The sequence below is a fragment of the Toxorhynchites rutilus genome, chromosome 3, assembly GCF_029784135.1.
Source record: "Toxorhynchites rutilus septentrionalis strain SRP chromosome 3, ASM2978413v1, whole genome shotgun sequence".
In the NCBI taxonomy this organism is placed as follows: Eukaryota; Metazoa; Arthropoda; class Insecta; order Diptera; family Culicidae; genus Toxorhynchites; species Toxorhynchites rutilus.
The window spans coordinates 27508614-27517211 of record NC_073746.1 but is presented as its reverse complement, the minus strand read 5'-3'; positions in this window follow the sequence as shown (position 1 = coordinate 27517211).

Here is an 8598-nt window from a genome sequence, read left to right as displayed (position 1 = left end):
CCGGCAGTGCGTAGAGTAGAAGAAGCGAATCAGACACCACACTACCACCACTCAACTCGTGGTGTGTTGGGATGTTGAAATGGAAAAAATGCTTTCCTATCATGACAATGGGTGCTTCGTCTAAAATATAGGGCAAATAAAATAAACCTCTTTATCTGTCCTGATCAAAATACACGTCGACTGATATCAGAGTTCTTCACAATTGATATCATTATTCAGTGTACGCATCTATTTATGTATTGAATTCATGTAACATTCGCTATTACTAGTTATTTGAACAAGTAACGGGTGTTAAATAAAAACTATGTATGGGTTATACCTATGATATAACCGCAAGGTTGACGTAGGACTGCCGTTGGCTTAGTAATCAATTGTATTTCTTCAATAAGCAATATTCCCACCTCGGATGTTCCTCATTGGGTACGATATCGCCGCTGCGTAGAGCTATCTTTTGTGTGTTATTGATTAAACTACTAAATGAATGAAACTATTAACGAATTTAATTGCAAACAAATCCCAATTTAAGTCAATGCATGCATTATGGAAGTAGTTATCGCAGCAAATAGTTATCAACATTTTGCCTAATCATCAAAAGGTATGCGTAGAAGTTCAGTGAGCTGACGACATGAAAAGATATCTTCTAATGCTGTCTTGAATAATCGAGCCAAAGCGTTGCATTTGTACCCACTTTTGTAGACCGTGATAGCAAAATGAATTCTGGAGCGTAAAAATGCATGGGGGTATAAAAGCACTGCCGACGTGAATGTATCTGCAATGCCGATTCTCCCAACTTCTTGGTTTCGGAATCTGTATTGGGAATACACATAACGGTTTGCAAAATAGCAAGCGAGTACAAAAGTACCCGTAGTTTGCACCTATTTTGCAATGCCAATTTCCCCAGGCTCCATGTTTTTGAAATCTGTGTTAAGGAAACATTCCAATTTCCAGATACGCAAGCCAGTACAAAAGTACCCGCTGCTTGCATCTATTTTGCAATGCCAATTTCTCCTGGCTCCGTGGTTTTGAAGTCTGTGTTAGGGAAACATCCATCCATTCCAGCGATCGTACCTCAATCGTTGCGCAATCATAACTGAGAGGATTTCCGAGCGGCACTCGCTTTTATACCGATTGGTGTAAATTCAATAGCCTGTTTTGAATGCAATTTTAGGGCTACTGAAACAAGTTTTTGGAACAGAAAGTAATAAGCATAAAACGCGTATACACTTTATCTTTCGAATGAAGTGTTTATCATACCATTTCGCTCAGTTGCTTAGGAGCTATTAGCGCTCAAAATCACGTTCTCCGGCGTAACGCTTTCGTTTTCGAAACTTTGAACTTACACCCCAGTATAGAAATGAAAGACGTAGTCCTACGTCAAAAATGAGATTTTTTTCAATACCTTTCAGTAACTCAAATAAAGAACGTAAAATTTTCTTTCTCCAAGAAAATTGCTCTTTGGACTCCCTACAAACAGTAGGCGTGTTTGGTCTTGCTAGTTTGAATTTAGTCAAAGCAAAGATGGCGTCGAAACAGCACGTGCTCCGCGAACGCATTGTACTGTTCTACGAAACGCATTTTCAGCAAGGAAAAAAGTTCACGGTGGCACATTTTAAGGAAGAAAATGTACCTGTCAGTACGGTATATCCTATCCTGGGTACCCTGAACGTAGAGCGGAAGGTCAGAAGTGGTCGTCCGGTGACGATAATGACGAAGCAGAGGAAGACATCGTTAAAGAAGCTGTTTGACAACAAGGACGCAACCAGCCTGCGTGACGCCGGTCGGAAATATGGCTGCTCCCACGTATTGATCCATCGGACCCTCAAGATGGAAGGAATCGTCTGCAGGAAGAAGACGAGGTCGCCGGAGTACACGGAGGTGCAGATTGAGACGGTTAAATCACAGTGTCGGTGGATGACCAAAAAATACCGCGGGACGTCTTTCGTTCTGGACGACGAAAGCTATTTTCCGCTGTCCAAAAGGCATATTCCAGGAAATGATAATTACTACTCCAGCGACAAGTCATCCACACCGCCTGAAGTGAAATACTAGTTCAAACACAAGTTTGAAAAAAAGGTTATGTTGTACATCGCCATTTCCAACCGGGGCATTTCAAAGCCTTGGTTTAAGCCGAGCGGTCTGGCAATCAACCAACAAATCTATCGAGAAGGGAACCCTGCTGCCGTTCCTGAACGAGCAACACGCGGATGGGAAGTACGTCTTCTGACCGGACAAGGCGTCTTCCCATTACGCCAAGAAGACGCTGGCGTATCTTGAGGAGAAAACCCAACAAACTTGCCCCAGTGCCGCCCAATAGAGGATTTCTTTGGCTCACTCAGTGCCCTAGTGTATAAAAACAATTGGAAGGCCAAGGACACGAAGCAACTGTCTACAAGAATCCGGAATTGTATCCGGAAAATGGACGTAAGTGCCGTACAACGTTCTTGTGAGAGCATTGCGACAAAGTTGCGTCGAACAGCAGACCACGGTCCTTACTCTAACATTTACTGACATTGTTTTGAAGAAAATACATTATGTTATCAATAAAAAATACTGAAATCGATGAAAAAAAAAATTATATGTTATTGAAAAAATTCTCATTTTTTATTTAACACCCGTTACTAAAATTGAATAGAGCGTGGCGGAGATGTTTAGTTAACCACAACAAATTTTGATTACAACATTTCTATAATTTTAATCGAATATGAAGCACCAGAATTATTCAGTAGTGACATGTTAGTCGAGTATCATTGTTCGTGTTTGGGATAGACATTCAACACTAGCGAAAATCATGTTCGAGTTCAAACAATAACATGGAATTTTCACATCGCGTGGACATGTGTAAGTGTTTTTCGGCCATCGTCAAGCCATTTTTTTGTTGACGGCGACTGCCGAAGCAGTTCTAGTCGAAGCGGAGCTACTGGGCGTAGAGTCGGTCTTCATTTTTCACCTTCGAAGAGTTCGGGCCCTGGTAAACATTACATATCTATCGATCAACATGGTTTCATGCCGAATCGTTCCACCACAACGAATCTTCTTTCGTTTACGACATATATTGCTGACGGGATGTCCGGCGGTATGTCCCAAACGGATTTGATTTACACGGACCTGTCCGCCGCCTTTGGTAAAATCAACCATGATATTACAGTGCGTAAATTGAATAAGCTTGGCTTCAACGGCAATGTTCTACATTGGCTTACATCATATTTGATCGGATGCTCCCTCGCGGTTAAGATAGGCGATTGTTTCTCCGCAGAATTCCCTGCTACATCAGGAACACCTCAGGGGAATCATCTCGGCCCTCTGATATTTCTCATATAAAGGGTGTGTCACATCAAATTACATCACGGAAAAAACGCTGTAGAAATTCGCCCAGTAGACCGATCCTTTTGAAAATTTTAGACAGTAAAATAAAAACTATTAAACAACTTTTGGCATTTTCTTTTTATTCATACTTCGAGCCCAAGCCCGTATGCTCGCACCTTCCTCTTTACCCCGTCCATAAGGTTCTGTACAACGTCAGGTTGTAGTTTTTTTGGAACAGAAATCCATTTTCTCTTGAAGTCCGCCTCCGATTTGACAACTTTTGGGTTCTTCCGAAGGGCCTGCTTCATAATCGCCCAATATTTCTCTATTGGGCGAAGCTCCGGCGCGTTGGGCGGGTTCATTTCCTTTGGCACGAAGGTGACCCCGTTGGCTTCGTACCACTCCAACACGTCCTTTGAATAGTGGCACGAAGCGAGATCCGGCCAGAAGATGGTCGGGCCCTCGTGCTGCTTCAATAGTGGTAGTATGCGCTTCTGTAGGCACTCCTTAAGGTAAACCTGCCCGTTTACCGTGCCGGTCATCACGAAGGGGGCGCTCCGCTTTCCGCAAGAGCAGATCGCTTGCCACACCATGTACTTTTTGGCAAACTTGGATAGTTTCTGCTTGCGAATCTCCTCCGGAACGCTGAATTTGTCCTCTGCGGAGAAGAACAACAGGCCCGGCAGCTGACGAAAGTCCGCTTTGACGTAGGTTTCGTCGTCCATTACCAGGCAATGCGGCTTCGTCAGCATTTCGGTGTACAGCTTCAGGGCTCGCGTCTTCCCCACCATGTTTTGCCTTTCGTCGCGGTTAGGAGCCTTCTGAACCTTGCCCTCCCACTGCTTGGTCCGCTGGACAAATGAACTTGACAAATTCAGCTTATTGGCGACATCCCGGAACGAACTTCTCGGATCACGTCTAAACTGCTTAACTACGCGCTTGTGATCTTTTCACTGACGGAGCATCCATTTTTGCCGTTCTTCACCTTCCTCGATGGTTAGGTTCTCGAAGTATCGTTTTAGTACTCTGCTGACCGTGGATTGGACGATTCCCAGCATCTTACCGATGTCCCGATGTGACAACTCCGGATTCTCGAAATGAATGCACAGGATTAATTCACGACGCTCTTTTTCGTTCGACGACATTTTTCCAAATTTACGAAAAATTGACAGTGAAGCATGGCCAACGTGATCTATACACTCTTATCTGATTATAAGCGAAAGCTGAAGATATAATTCCTAAAAATTAAATTTCTACAGCGTTTTTTCCGTGACGCAATTTGATGTGACACACCCTTTATTTTAATGAAGTAAATTTCGTCCTGGAGGGCCCTCATCTTTCATTCGCTGATGATATGAAAATATTTTTCCACGTTAACTCGGAGGCTGATGCCTTGTTTCTTCAACAACAACTTGCAGAAATCCAGAAATGGTGCGTGGAAACTCGTATGACGCTCAATCCAAGCAAATGTTCCACGATAACTTTCACAAGAAGGAAAAATCCTATTCGCTACAACTATTCTCTCGACGATGCTCCGCTAACTAAACTCGACTGCGTGAAGGATCTAGGAGTGTATTTAGACTGTAAATTGAACTTTAAAACTCACGTCAAGTAATTTGGAATCCGCACTATCTGAACTAGAGGTGTGCAAATCAGCTCATCATGATGAACAGCTCTGATCATATCAGCTCATCTAAATGAGCTGTTCTTTATGAACAGCTCTTCAGCTCAGTTGTCAGTGCCGACTTTCAATTTGGGTCCCAAACTCGATAGCCACGAAGCCAGTTTGAAAATGTTAAAATTCAAATGAAATTTTTCACACCATATTATTAATTACTTGAAACACGTATTCCAGACTATTATTTACAACAGACTCGGCGAGTACAACATTTCCGACATTTTTACTGAGGCTTTACATTACAATAGAAAGTTTTCTTCAAAAAAAAAAAAATCTTATGAGATTTTTGCACCGCCAAAAACACCAAAGTGTTTTTCATTGAAATAGAATACTCATTTGATACACAGAATTTAATTTTCATTAATAATTTGAATTTTAAAAACGTGTTCATTCTGCCTGAGAGCCAATTATTATTTTTGGCGCCCCCTAAACTGGTAAACAAAGCTCAATGCCGTCAACGCGAATATAACAGTTGAAAAGACGAGGGACAAATGAAACTAAACTGATGTCTTAACACGAAGAGCGAGAGACGGTCAGTTCATTTGAATCTTACAGCTCACACACTCTCTTCAATTCTACAGCTCTTTTCTCTCCTTCATCATCATCAAAGTGAGCTGAAGAGCTGTTTGATTTTTTTGCGAGCTGTTCCGCGTCAACTCACTTCAAAGAGTCGATTCTTCGGAACAGCTCATGAGCGGATGGCACATCTCTAATCTGAACGGAGCCAACAGAATCGAAGCCGTACAAAAGCGATTTGTTCGGTTCGCCTTAAGACGATTACCCTGGAGTAACCCTCATCAGCTACGTAGCTATGAAAGCCGGTGCCATCTAATGGCTCTTGACACGTTGCACGTGCGGAGGGATGTGAACCGCGCCTTATTTATATACGATGTGCTATTGGCTAGGACAGAATGCCCAGGGATTCTGGAGAACATCAACCTTCTGGTTCAATCTCGAGCTTTACGGGACCACGCTTTCCTTCGAGTTCCTTTCCGTCGTACCAATCATGGATACAACTCAGCCGTATTGGGTCTTCAACGCCTGTTCAACAGAGTAGCTTCTGATTTCGACTTTCACTACTCAAGAAATGCGGTTCGGCAACAATATTTTGAACAAGTACGTAGTTTTCATTAATATCATTAGGGCAAAATTCCGCCTGTTGATAACGATTAAATAAATAAATAAATAAATAAATAAAAAATCTCATAAAAAATTCTCTTGGGTAATTTTACACTCTGAAGCGTATTCCTTCATCAACTTTGCGGCTACTTCAATTTGAGTGTTGTAAATATAATTGGAGATTGTCATTCTGGAAAAGCTTATTCAGTTAATTTACAACCGGCAATATGTATAAATGTAAAAAATATGTAAAAAAAATAGGCACATATTTGTACCAGAAGAATTTTGGAATTTTGGAATTTCAAGTATGTGTATTATGGATATTTTTATACATTCAAGTATGTGTATTATGGATATTTTTTTCTAATAAAATGAAAAGTACAAAAATCAGGAAAAATCAGGATCATTTGATAAAAATCTGGGAAAATTTAGTGTTTGTCAGAATATCAGGGAACGTAACAAAAAGTCTGGGAAGTCCTGAAAAATCAGAAAAGTTGGCATCTCGGGCCAACGATGGGATTAGCACATCAGGTGTGTTTCGCGATTAGGAAATGAATTATGTTTTTGGAAAGCAACGGCAAAATTTATTTCATTCGACTGGCGGTAGAATCACAAGAAGAGAGGCATACAATATAATTCTTTACTTGCATCCAAATTATATTCCGCTGTTATCCTGGTTGTCCCATTTGGTCGGAACTATTTGAGGAGCACAAATTAGACCAATCAAAACGAGGCACATAGCGCATTTGGACAATGCTGGACATTTCTTAATTATTCAATTGTTTATCTCAAGGAAAACGTAGATACGTATAAATATTCCTTATCAATTGATGTAAACATCTTTGCGATCTATTAAGAAATGCTGGAGTTATGAGCGATCAAAATGTTTCCTTTTTTTTCTACATGTTCAGGGCCCAGATTTTCAATTTGCCCCACTATATCTTCCATTAAAGGTGTGTCACATCAAATTGCATCACGGAAAAAACGCTGTAGAAATTTAATTTTTAGGAATTATATCTTCAGCTTTCGCTTATAACCAGATAAGAGTGTATAGATCACGTTGGCCATGCTTCACTGTCAATTTTTCGTAAATTTGGAAAAATGTCGTCGAACGAAAAAGAGCGTCGTGAATTAATCCTGTGCACTCATTTCGAGAATCCGGAGTTGTCACATCGGGACATCGGTAAGATGCTGGGAATCGTCCAATCCACGGTCAGCAGAAAACGATACTTCGAGAACCTAACCATCGACCGGAAGGTGAAGAACGGCAAAAATGGATGCTCCGTCAGTGAAAAAGATCACAAGCGCGTAGTTAAGCAGTTTAGACGTGATCCGAGAAGTTCGGTCCGGGATGTCGCCAATAAGCTGAATTTGTCAAGTTCATTCGTCCAGCGGACCAAGCAGCGGGAGGGCCTGCGTACATACAAGGTTCAGAGGGCTCCTAACCACGACGAAAGGCAAAACATGGTGGGAAAGACGCGAGCCCGGAAGCTGTACACCGAAATGCTGACGAAGCCGCATTGCCTGGTAATGGACGACGAAACCTACGTCAAAGCGGACTTTCGTCAGCTGCCGGGCCTGTTGTTCTTCTCCGCAGAGGACAAATTCAGCGTTCCGGAGGAGATTCGCAAGCAGAAACTATCCAAGTTTGCCAAAAGATACATGGTGTGGCAAGCGATCTGCTCTTGCGGAAAGCGGAGCGCCCCCTTCGTGATGACCGGCACGGTAAACGGGCAGGTTTACCTTAAGGAGTGCCTACAGAAGCGCTTACTACCACTATTGAAGCAGCACGAGGGCCCGACCATCTTCTGGCCGGATCTCGCTTCGTGCCACTATTCAAAGGACGTGTTGGAGTGGTACGAAGCAAACGGGGTCACCTTCGTGCCAAAGGAAATGAACCCGCCCAATGCGCCGGAGCTTCGCCCAATAGAGAAATATTGGGCGATTCTGAAGCAGGGCCTCCGGAAGAACCCAAAAGTTGTCAAATCGGAGGCGGACTTCAAGAGAAAATGGATTTCTGTTCAAAAAAAACTACAACCTGACGTTGTACAGAACCTTATGGACGGGGTAAAGAGGAAGGTGCGAGCATACGGGCTTGGGCTCGAAGTATGAATAAAAAGAAAATGCCAAAAGTTGTTTAATAGTTTTCATTTTACTGTCTAAAATTTTCAAAAGGATCGGTCTACTGGGCGAATTTCTACAGCGTTTTTTCCGTGATGCAATTTGATGTGACACACCCTTTAGACGTAGTCCTATGTCAAAAAATAGAGATGTGATTTTTGTCGTTTTCATCGAGTTATGATTTTTCAAAGTTTGTTTTGGTTGCGGTAACTCAATAGACAGAAAATAAGAAAATGGGAAATCCAACTTTTTCTGCAAGTTTAATAATTTTTTCAAGTAATATGTCGATTACCTGAATCGGTCCAGTAGTTCAAAAGTAATGGATTTTTAAAATACGTCATTTTTAGAAAAAAGGGGAAACCATTGCTTTTTCGAAC